The sequence below is a fragment of the Eschrichtius robustus genome, chromosome 12 (assembly GCF_028021215.1).
Source record: "Eschrichtius robustus isolate mEscRob2 chromosome 12, mEscRob2.pri, whole genome shotgun sequence".
NCBI lineage: Eukaryota > Metazoa > Chordata > Mammalia > Artiodactyla > Eschrichtiidae > Eschrichtius > Eschrichtius robustus.
Window position 1 is genome coordinate 5,197,450 of NC_090835.1, and position 12,678 is coordinate 5,210,127.

A 12,678-nucleotide genomic window follows, 5' to 3' on the forward strand; every position below is an offset into this window, starting at 1 on the left:
ATCTCAGAAGTGAGGGTATAGCAGCAGAGGGTGCAATATATTGCCCAATTGCTTTTTTAGCAGGCAGAACTAAGTGACAGTGACATCAGCTACACATAAGAGTACAAGTTTCTTCAATTCCTGAATTATAGAATTTTAGGATTTAAAAAAAACTATCATCAACAATCACCAGGACTGGCACATTTTCTACTGTTATTAAACTGGAACTGAAGTTTACAAATCCATATCTTGTAAGTCTGTTTAATGTGGGTCCTCTAGGGTCATATCATCCTCAGAGATTTTATAAAATCCAGTCTTTGAACTTGGAGGCTCAGGATTCCGGGCAACCATTCTAAGGTAAGAGGAACCAGTGATGCCTGGACTAAGACGGGAGCCGGGGAGCCTCTACTGACACAAGCTTATTGAAAACAAGACTGAGCTTCTCTAAGTAATAAAATGCCAAACCAACAGAGGTAATTTTACAGGATGACCTCAAGAGATTCTACCAATAGGATAATATGGCAAGGGACTTAACTATAGGCAAAAGTAAGGCCTACTAAAAATAATCCAAATTAACTGCGCAGAGCATTGGGCTCTACGCTCTCAGATGGGATGCAGGGATCATCTGGAGTGAGAGGTTTCCAAACAGTACACATGAGAATGCCCTGAAGGGCTTGTTAAAAGATGGATTACCGGGCCCCATCCCCAGAGGTTCTGATTCAGTAGGTCTGGGGTGGGGCCCGAGAATTTGCATTTCTACCAAGTTCCCAGATGATGCTGAGGCTGCTGGTCCAAGGACCACACTTTAGATTATTTCTTTATTCTTTTAAAATCATGTATTAAGTACCTAATAAGTACCATGCTATGTGCTGGAGATACAAAAAGGAATAAAACCAGTTAGTACCTGCTTCAAGAAATTAATAATCTATGTTTTTGTAGACATTGCACTGCTCTAGTCCTAAAAGTCAACAAACTTGGACCTTGTTGAAAACAAAGTTTAAAAATATATTATATTGCCTTTAAATAAAGCCAGGGTATTTCTAATTAGTTCCAAACGCTTTAGGAAAACATGTAGTAATCCTACAATGGCAAATGCCTGAGTGTTTTCTTCACTCTTCTGGATTTTATTAACATATGCAAATAATTTGTTACAGTATCTTCTTCATTTATATATATACCATTCATGTGTTTGTTCTCTTTCATAACTCCATCCACCATATAAAAAAGAGAAAGATTTTCTATAAGTACTTGTCCATACACAATCAAAACCTTGTTTACAAAACCCAGGTAATTATCAACTGACAGAAAAGAACAACATTGAGTACAGTAAGACTTGGGGATTCTCTGATTTAGATTCAGACTTCAGTAACACTGTGGAAACGTGAATGACAAGTAAGCAATATGCTTAGTCATACCCATGAGGGTGGCCTATACTTGTTAAACACTGCCTATCAGCTCATTCACAGAATTAATGAACTTGCTTTTGAGGTGGCTGCTAAGCTTCTATTTCTATCAGATACACGTTGGCTTCCCATAACTATTTTTGGAAAAAAAAAAAAAGGCAAAATAAAGTAGGTATAAAATTTTGTGATCTGTGGATCTGCCAAAGTATTAGGCATTATTTATATGTCTTTGGCATATTGTTTATGACATGATTGAAAGACTCCTCTCATTTCAATCTATTAGAAAGCTACTTTAAAAGTCTGGAAGAACTAACTCATGAAGAGATTACATAATTTGTTTAACGTCACAGAGAAAAGACATAGCAAGAGGTAATATTCAGATATCTAATTACATTAACCAACTACTAACTCCTGGCCTTAAATTTGATAAGATTTCTTGGATAAACTGACATTTAAGAATGACAATTTGTTTTTCTGAAGGAAAAAAATGGTTCAAGGAAGAATTACGATGCATGTTGATTTTTTTTTTTTTGCCACACCACACAGCTTGTGGGATTTTAGTTCCCCAGCCAGGGATCGAACCTGGGCCCTTAGCAGTGGAAGCACTAAGTTCTAACTACTGGACTGCCAGGGAATTCTCATGTGTTGATTTTTAAGAGAAAAACAAATTCATGTGTGGGAGAACATATCCCTTCCTATCACGGCTATTTCAAGTGGCTATTTTCATATTTGGTTTCGTGAAGGGTGGTTTATGGAGAACTGGGGACATGAATCACTTTAATTTTATTTTTCCTTCTCCTGATCCCCTCTTTCAAATTCCAAGTGTGTTTAATTACTATTCCTTAAAAGCCTTGCTTGCAGGTAGCAAGCACACCAGGAACTAACCTTTCAAATTTTTGCTGAGGATGTCTTAAAGAATTAACCCTGCTGGAAATACTGGCATTTTGCAAGTGGACTCCAAACTTTCAAAGGACACAGACGGTGTTGGCGGCAAAATGACGGCCAGTGGGGTGGGGTCAATGTTAAGGAGTTCTTTCCAGCACCTCATCGTTGCCCCTGGCAGTCTGATAGGTATGTTTCCCCATCGCCTTCGCTGTAAAGGAATAGTTACTCCTTAAACATGCAGGATAAGAATATCCTCTTTCCATTCACTTTCCCAGATTCTCTCCTGAAGCAACTTATAGAGCCCAAGAGAGAAACAGTGCTAAGTGGCAACTTCAGAATTTAAAGCTGTCCTAAAAGTCTATGATGTCACCGAGGGGCAGGGTAAATTCTTAGAAACCAACCCTTTCATTCAGGTGTCTGTACGGTTACTGTGCAACCCGCCGCGTGTGGGAAGTGAGCACTCGCAGATCTCTTACACTCCCACTCAGGGTATTTCCCTACTTTTCTCCCTCCTATCTACCTTCTCCTTATCTGTGGTAAACTGTGCAGACTTCTCACCCCAGGTCTGCGCTAATCTGAACTCTTCCCAGAAGGTCAGGAAATGTGTCTCAGAGAGGCTTATCCACATATTACAATTCTCCTAAATGAGTCCACAAATTAAAGTGCTCCTTAAAAAATCAGGTAAAACTAGCAATGAATTTATTTTCTAAAAACCAGTGAAGTGGAAGAAAAATGTTTCTTAAACAAGACACTGAAGCAAATTGAACTAAACTATTACAGGATTGAGTGTAAATCCTCCCTGTAAGGTTTTAAATCTCTGTTGTAAATGATTCATGGTACATGAATTGATGACTTCATTTCTTTCCTTCACATCTGAGAAGTCACAGTAGAGAAAAGAACCTCATTGCACCTCGTCCCTCCAAAGATTTTCAAGTTGAGAATGGCCTGGTCACTGGAATAGCTGAAGGTATAGCAATGGCTCTGAGAAAGCCAAACTAGACCGTGAAGACAGCGGAAATTAGGGCTGCTCCCCACTCCCCACCCGCATAGGGGAAGCCACCGAAAACATGGAACACTCATCTACAGGCACTGGCCTAAGCCATTCTTTGCCCTCTGCCCCCCCATCCTCTTAGTTAGGTCCCCACTTGGGCTCTGTAGCTGCATACTCAGGGAACAGGGTGGGAGGTTCAGGCCTGGAGCCAAGGCCCTTACTTGCTTGCAAAGGAGACAATAAAATGGATTATTTAACAATCCATAAGGAGAATTTAAAATTTATTATTTGGATGATGCACGGTTAATTATATGCTTTTCCAGTGAGTCCCTACTAGTAAACTGTTGGGTTCCTAGGAGGCAAATTCACTTTTCAAGCCACTAAAAGTCTATTTTTTGGCTGCAGCTTCTTAGAAAGAGCCCCAAGTTTTATAACAAGCACAGTCACTATTTAGTCTTTAAGCTGTGATACTAAAATGTCTTTTGATCTGAAGGATCATAGGCCTCACTAGAAAACAAACACACATTAAGTATTCACAGGGTGCACCATAAAAATATGTAAAGAATAGAACTTTATCAAATAAAAGCACAGCCTGCACCTTCTAAACGCATTAGACATAGAAACCAACACGAAAGGATACACACTGTGTCTACGCAGGACTCACAGAGATATTATCAGTAAAACAAAAATAATTCCTAGGCTGATTTTTGTCCGAAGTCACCAGAGAATAGGAAATACAGTTTTAAGCTGAATAATGATGAAATTTCTCATTTCAGAAACATTTTATAAATTGATCACCCCATGGCAAGCATTATCTTCAGTTCATTCTTAACAATAATCTCAAAATTAATACTAGGGTAAACTATTAATAGTTGGAAAAGTATTAGCTCAATTAAATTCAGGGCCAAGGTCATATCATTTAAGATACACAGGTTTGCTGATAAAGTCTGAAAATCATACAAAAAAAAGAGCATAGAACAATAATTGCAATACTTTCCCATTTCATTGATAAGGAAATGGAGATTTAGAATGGATAAGTGACTTGCCTCACTATAATAATTAAAATGGTTAAAAATGTAAACATTCACATTGTTATTAAAACATAGGTGTGCATTGACTGTTGAAGAAAAATATGAAGAATATATAAACCTGTTTTTTAAAATAAAAAAATAATTTAAGTATATACCATTATCGGGGATAGCTGTTGTCTTAACATCTCCAAAAGTTTTCCCCAAAATACGATCTATTTTATTTGAGCTGATTTCCTTTCAAGAACCTACTTAAGTATTGTAGGTAAATAAAAATTAAAATATGACATTTTTATTAAATAAGCTTCAAAAGATATGCCATATAACTCCCCCAAGCCTACCTCTGTATTGTGATACAATACAAATAGTAAACGACAAAGCCGAGGAAGATTATAAATAATCTTCAATTTGAAAATTTTATCTAGAAAGCTATGAAGCTAACTGAATGTTGATACACTGGGGCTATCTATGCTAGCTAGCAAGGTGGTTATTTACAGATCTTATTGTACTTTTGTGGAGTCAAATTAGATCGGTTTCAAAGGACCTTTGTAATAAGCATTTTAAATCGCTGCCCTTTTTGTTGCTTTTAGGCCTTAAGAGAGAAAGGGACAGGGCCTTAAGAGAGGTCAGCTACCCTCATGAGGAGATCTGTTAGGGAAAATGAGAAAAGCAAGTTAGAAATTCAGTTTAACAATTTTGAAGGTGTCAGGGGGCATATGTTTACGCCTATAGACTGGTGACTTATAACAAGTTTTCTTGATTAGTGATTCAAAAAAATCCTCTACAGCTGATATTTATTTAGTGGAATCCTATGAGACCAAAAAATTCTTCCGGTATATTTGCCACACCTTATGGCATTATTATATTTCCAAGTTCAAGTGACAGTGAATTCAGCAGAACATCCACAAATTAGAAAGACCAACATTTTCTGTCCTACCCATTGGGCATATATAAATCCTATGAAAGAAGAGAAAGTAATAGACCAGGATATATAAAACATTTGTAAAGTATTATTTTAATATTGTTTTCATGAAAGTCTCTCGTTATTAAAAACCATTTCACAATTTGAAAACTAAATGAAATGTATTATTAATACTTGTGTATGTTTCCACAGCTGTGCCACTCACACAGCTTTCGAATACATAATGAACTTGATAATTAGGGTTAGTGGCAAACATCCTTATTTTCAGAGAATTACAGAAGAGAAAAATAAGCATTTGTTTATAGTCATATAACTTACTAAGAGCAATTAGCTGTGATCAGTAATGTATTATTTCTAATGCATACTCCTAAAGTCATACTTTTTTTCCTGTATAAATTTTAAGACACAGGGACAATACAACTTTAATGTCACAGGGATTTTGGAATTAATATTGTGATTTTTAAAAAATTACAATTTAATGGTTTTTTAAATGTAGTTCTGAAAAATATACAAAGAAACGAACAGTAAGGAAACTAGTCCCTTCAAAAAAAATAGTGTATTTAATTATTAAAAATGCCAATTGCAAAAATATTTTCAACATATTCTAAGTTTAATAAAGAATATGACGCTGGTGAATATTTTAGTTTTAATTAAAAAAAGAAATTATATGCTTTTAAACTTAAAAGAATGAAAAAAAAGTGCCCAAAAAACTTAGCCTGGAATTCTCCAAAACTTTATACTTCACTGATGCCATGTTTTCATAGCAGTTATCATAAAAGCAAGAAACAAACTTTTAAACATGAAAAAGTTCTGATTTAAAAATTAAATCACCAGGTTTTTCCCCCCTTCCACTGATTTGCAAAAGATGGAGCAGTCGGTCACTAATTGATTCTAAGATCTTTAAATTTAAGATATAATCATCGGCAAGTGAAGTGTCAAATATCATTATAATTTAAATAAAGGAGAATGATGAGAAGTACACATGAAGACAAAAATGGATGCTTTTGTAACAAACCTCACTTTTTAGCTAACAGCATTCATTTTACAATTTTGTATATTAAAGAATACTATGGTGCCGTATTAACTTCAGAGTGAATCTGACTGAAAACAGACAACACAAAAATTGTTTTCAAACTTGAAAAAGATCTTTTGAAATATCACTGCAAAAGCTAACTGGTAGCATCTCTGAGTATTTTCTACAGAACTTCCATAGGAGTGGAAGGTATTTCTTTAGAAAGAAGCTGCAATGAGTGTCTATGTCAGTCTCTATTCCAAAAGGGTTTTCTAAATCATCTAGACCATCAGGAGGTCCTGTTTTCAGTCAGCGATTGATCACTTAGCTATGAACAAGACTGCCACCGAATACCTGGGATCTGTCCAAGATCTGCCCAGCCCCTTCTAAAGGGTGTTAGTCATTGCTCTCTCAATAACTCCAGTTACAATTTGTTTCATGAATGATAAAAACAGTTAACGTGAAAATAATGTACTTTAAAATCGAGTTTTTCATACAACTCAGTTAGTCATCTTGCCTGGTTTTGTTTTCAGACGATGATCTATACAAATTAATTTTACATTTTGACCCCAATTTTGAAAGGAAAAGAAGAAAACTTCAGCTTCTTCATGACAGACTTTTTTTTTTTTTTTTTTTTTTTTACTTTATGCTTCCTAAAATAATTGACACTATTTTCCCAACCATTATTCTCAGACCCAAGTGAATTAAATTCTCGCGGTAAAACAAGAGCACAACAAAATAATAACGATATAATATCATCACCACGATCATCATGATCATCATCTTGCAAATTTTGGACGCATCACCAACACATTTCAACAACGTGCAGTTACAGTAAGCCGACTCACCTAAGCAATGGGAGTTAAGAAGGATTTAGAAACGCAGCCTTCTGATCACCAGCAGAGGTAAAGGCCCCTTCTTTACCTAACAAGTGACCTTATATAAAACCAGCAGATAGGTTACTCCCAGTTTCTGCCTCCTTACCTCAGGCTCCTCCCCAAATACCGAGACAGAAAGTACCACAAATACACACCCACTTTCCACCCCTTACACGGAGGGACCAGAGACTTCAGTTAAGCTGCCCTACCTCCACCTACCCCAGTCAGGCTCCGAAGAGCAGGAATCGAGCCTGGCACATGGAGGAGCCACGGCGCCGGCAGGCCATCTTCCCGACCACTGCGGGGGTGGGAGTGGGCCGCGCTCTCCATCCCCTGCCCCCGGGCAAGCCAGCCCCCCTCCCCGGCCCTTCCACTCGGCTCACCGCCAGCAAGGTGCTTAAGGGCACCGAGGCTGGGTGACCCCCAAGTGCGCCCCTAGCTTAACTGTCACCACGACCCCGCAGTGGTCACTGTCTGGGTGCTGGAGGCGGACTCCGTCGCCGCGGGACGCACCCGCACGGGATCCCGCGCCCGGCCACGAAGTACCCCGGGAGCAGCCCTCGGACCCCTGCCCACTTTCGCCGGGGCTCGGAGACCCGGGTTCTCTCAGACCCCCGGGCAGGCGCGCGCCGAGGGGCCCGTCCCGGCCGCGCGGGGCGCACGGTCTCGCGTCGCCGGTGCGGACCGCCGCTCTCCCCCGCGCGCGTCGCGCGCAGCCCGTGCCCTCCGCCGCCTGTGTACTAGCCCTGTGCCGGGACGTCTCCTCAGGGCGCGACCCTCGGCCGGGACCTGTCAGCCCCGGTGCCCTCGGACCACGACCCGTCCGCCCGGGGCCCCTCCGTCCGAGAGCCCGTCGGCCCCTGCCCCCCGGAGCGCGCCTCAGCGCGGGTTCCTCCGGGGCCCCTCGCCCCTCGGCGAGCCCCTCCGTCCACGGGCCCTCGCCCGGCGCCGCTGCCCCGAGCGCCCCTGGCAGCCCGACTCTGACCTGAGGCGGTGGCCTGGCGGTCCGCTCCGGTGTCCCGGTGGCCAACCGAGCGCCCCAGGCGGCGGCTCCGGCGCGGGCTCCGAGTGCGGTCGGCCCCGCCTGCAGCGGCTGAGCCAGGCCGGGCCGGGGGCGGGCGGGGGCGGGGGCGCGGGGCGGGCGGGCGTTCGAGGGGGAGGGGAGCGGCCGGGCCGCCGCCGCCTCGCGCACAGTAGGACTCCTGCTCGCCGCGCCCACTTTCCCTGGAGCGCCTACTCTGCGCCCGGCCTCGCTTGTTCCTCACAGCCGCCGCTGGGAGGCGACCCAGAAATGGTCCCATTTTCCCTGAGGAGGGACCGGCCGGAGCCCAGGAAGATGCCCACGGTCACGTCGGGGAGACCCGAGGTGTGGAGTTCCGGAGCTGCCCTCCCTCTCCAGGCCCGCGGGTCTCGCCTTCGCACAGTGGTCTGCGGGTGTTTTGTTTTGTTTTGTTCTTTTCCTCAAGTTCTTTTCGATGACATTCTTAAAAAAAAGAAAAAAAGAAAGAAGAGCATATTTAGGATCACCTGGTTTTTATCCCATACCCAATGGCGCTGCACACTTTCTGCTACCCCCCTTTCGCATTTGTACTGCCCACTGGTGTTCATTATTCACTTAAAGCGTCAAAGTTTTAATTGCAAAAATTTAAAGCATTCATTAACCTCTGACAGAATTTTTAAACTTCTTTAGCAGTGTTTTTTACGCTGAGGGATCCGGACACATGGTGCGGGGCTGGGGCGGGACGCGGGGCATGGGAATCTGAAGTTTGGAGTTTGAGGAGCACTTTGGGGTGGAGCTTCCTCGTGCATGGACCAGGGGGACTCTGGGCAGCTTCGTTTCCTGCCGCTCCCCTTATCGTGACCCATCCAAAGGGGGTTGATAGATACCCAGCCAGAAAGCCCCCTAGTCTTCTGGACTTGAGGCCTTACTTTCCTTACCTTTTTCCAATCCCATTTACTGAACATCCTGTTCTGGGCCTGGCCGTCCTTGGGGAGCAAAGGTGCATAAAAACTGTAATTTCAAGAAGCCTATCAATTACTTGCCCAGGATTACTTGCTGCAGTCCTTTAGCGTCTTAATTGGTTGGGGATGGCTAGTTCTTTTTCCTCTAGGGCAGCTGGTCCTTGTTTGCAGTTTAAAGTAAAACATTATGAGGATGGTTATCACCTCGGAGAAGGTTCAGAGCTTAATTCAATAGATTCATGCCCTCCACCTGTCCCATAAAGTAGGAAGTTAAGAGCCACAGCTGAATAGGGACTTCAAAGAGGACCATTTTATTTATCACTGAAAAACGCCATTTCCTTGCCTGCCATTTAGGTAGTCAGATTGACACGGCTCAGCAGTCTACACTCCAGCATAGAAGTGCTGCATGCATCCCACTTCTTTTTTTACTAAAATAAATTTATTTATTTATTTATTTATTTATTTTTGGCCACGTTGGGTCTTCATTGCTGCGCGTGGGCTTTCTCTAGTTGTGGTGAGCAGGGGCCACTCTTCCTTGCAATGCGTGAGGTTCTCATTGCGGTGGCTTCTCTTGTTGCGGAGCTGACGCTCTAGGTGTGTGGGCTCAGTAGCTGTGGCTCGCGGGCTCTAGAGCGCAGGCAGTTGTGGCGCACAGCTTTTGTTGCTCCACGGCGTGTGGTATTTTCCCAGACCAGGGCTCAAACCCGTGTCCCCTGCATTGGCAGCCAGGGAAGTCCCTAAATACCGTACATTTTAAATGTACAATCCAATGATTTTTAGTTTGACAGAGTTTTTTTCCCCCACTTTTATTGAGAAATAATTGACATATATCACTGTATAAGTTTAAAGTGTACAGCATGATGGTTTGATTTACATAAATTGTGAAATGATTACCACAATACGTTTAGTTAACATTCATCATCTCTTATAGATACAATAAAAAGAAAAGAAAAAAATTTTTTCTCCTTGTGATGAGAACTCTTAGGCTTTAATCTCTTAACGACTTTCCTATATATCATACAGCAGTGTTAACTATAGTTATCATGTTGTGTATTACATCTCTAGTACTAAATTATTTTTCTTCCAGTTTTATTGAGATATAATTGACATATAGCACTGTATAACTTTAAGGTGTACAGTATAATGATTTGACTTACATGCATCATGAAATGATTATCACAATAAGTTTAGTGAATATCCATCATCTCTAGTACTAAATTATTTTATAACTAGAAGTTTGTACCTTTTGACCACCCTCCTTTAATTCTCCCTCCTCCCACCTCTGGTAGCCACAAATCTATAGGTTTAGCTCTTACATTTAGGTCTATGATCTATTTTGAGTTAAATTTTGTGTATGGTGTGAGGTAGGGCCAATCTGCTTTTCGTGGAGAAATACTCATAATTCAACAATATTGACTAAATGGAATCCCACCACAGTGAGCTTATAACTGGTGCAACATTTTAGAGTTCATCTGAATACTTTCTAAACTTTCTTCCAGATTAAAAAAAAAAGCGATTTTCTACTATATATAAAATAGGTAAACAACAAGGACCTACTGTATAGCACAGGGAACTATACTCAATATCTTGTAATAACCTATAATGGAAAAGAATCTGAAAAAGAATATATAAATGTATAACCGAATCACTTTGCTATACACTTGAAACTAACACAACAGTGTAAACTAACTATACATCAATAAAAATTGTCATTTTAAAAAGTGATCTATAGTTAGTAAAGCCTAAAAATGTAAGAAGTTAAGCAATAGAAATAGAAATAGCATAAATCTATTTTTTAAACTACTGGTCTTGATTTATTAGTGGATTATGAAATCAGTTTACTGGGTCATAACCAAATTTTTTTTATAAGTCAAATAATACAGAACACAAGAGAACAGAAACTATCAGAATTCTTCCCCTAAAGTGTTGCTTCATAACTTTTGTGTTATGTGTGTGCGTGTGTGTGTATTTGTATGTACCAGGAGTTGGTGTAAAATGTATTTCTTACTGTGGGGCTGCATTTTCAAAAGCTGGAGAAACACTGTATAAACTATAATGCAGAATTCTTTCATTCCACAAACATTTACTGAGTGCTTATTTTGTGCCAGGCCCTCTGCTAAGTCCTGGGGACAATATGATAAATAGCACATGGTCTCCACCCTGCAACAGTGCACACATGCAGTTCCATCCACATTTAGCTTCTAGAGATGAAAGATTGTGCCTTGGTTCACTTTTCCCCAACCACAAGGGCTTCTTCCAAATATTGAGGTTTGGTCCTGAGGCACTTATTTTTCTGCAGTTAATGCTCAGTTGTTAATCTCATTTGAGATTTGCAGACATATTTGCTTTTCTTCCAACTAGGGGAACTTTGTTCCCAGGTTCATAATTGCATACTGTGTTTATTATACTGGGAAGGAAGTACAGGTCTAGTAGTGGGAGTTGGCCTTAACTGAATTGATTCCCAGTTTACTCCAACTATACTTAAACTAGCCCTACTGACGGACCTCAGGTATTTTTAAACACTGGTATATTATTTTTAAAGGGAAATATTTTGAATCATGACAAAAATTTTATTTTCAAGGCATTCAGCAAAACAGCATTGGCATCAATAGTGAATGACATGTAACCATTTTGCAGATTGAGTTTAGGAAAATTAATGTGCTGTATTTCCAGTCATCCGGTGGGGGCGGGGGGAGGGTCACTTATTTACAGCAGCTGTGTGCAGTCATGGCTCTGACATTTGCTCCTCTAACTGAGATACCATTTCTCAGTCTCTAGACACCATAAATTCTCAGGAGATTTAGACGCTCTTAATTTAAAATTAAAAAAAAAATGATAACCAATTCGACATGTTGGACAGGTTAAGCGCGCGCACACACACACACACACGCACACACACATCTACTTTGTGAATGACTCTGTTGTGTTCCCACATACGATTTTTAAGTCTAGTTATGAAATTTTACCTGCAATCTCCCAATTTTACTTTGAATTTTATTAAGGTCCTTTTCTCCTACTCTTGCTATTCTGTCTTATCTTGCCCCTCACCAAATGACTTGCTCATTTTTATAAGGTCTTAAGTACCAAAGCCAGGCTTGTAACCCATTTCTTCTGATTTCCAATTGCCTGATCCTTTCACTATACATCTCTGCTTAACTTACATTCTCTTTCTGTTTTGAGTGATTGCCTATAAATTAAAAAAAAAAAATTGCTGGAATATTTTAATAAATACTTGATTATATACAAATCATTAGTTTACAATATAATACAGCTATGTATTGGTTCAAAATAAAAAACATGGAAGATATACACCAATTCATATTTTATTTTCTCTTAATACCCAAATTTAGAGCTTTCTTTTAGATAATTTGAAAGAACTGAAAGAGACATAATTTTAAGGCCATTTCTTCAGTAATACGCTTTTCTTTAATATTGAATGAGATGACTCCTATTTTTGAAAATATTTTATTTCTCATAATCTGTAAGCACCTATGAAATTAATAATAATATTTAATTCCAAGGAAATTCCATTTGGTAATTTCAATAGTTTTGAGTTAGAGTATTTAAATTTTAAAGTTTTAATGGTTTGAAAATATCTTTTAAAGGTTCAAAAATACT

At 40.2% G+C, this 12,678-nt stretch overlaps 1 protein-coding gene across 1 annotated transcript in view; it reads right to left on the reverse strand.

Moving 5' to 3' along the window:
* PPARG (peroxisome proliferator activated receptor gamma) overlaps positions 1 to 8,124 on the reverse strand; it is a 126,536-nt gene extending 118,412 nt beyond the window's left edge. Inside the window, exon 1 of the mRNA XM_068557219.1 lies at positions 8,084 to 8,124. The gene's annotated coding sequence lies outside the window, so the exon portion shown is untranslated. The remainder of the gene's footprint in view (positions 1 to 8,083) is intronic.
* Between the last annotated feature and the right edge of the window lie 4,554 nt (positions 8,125 to 12,678).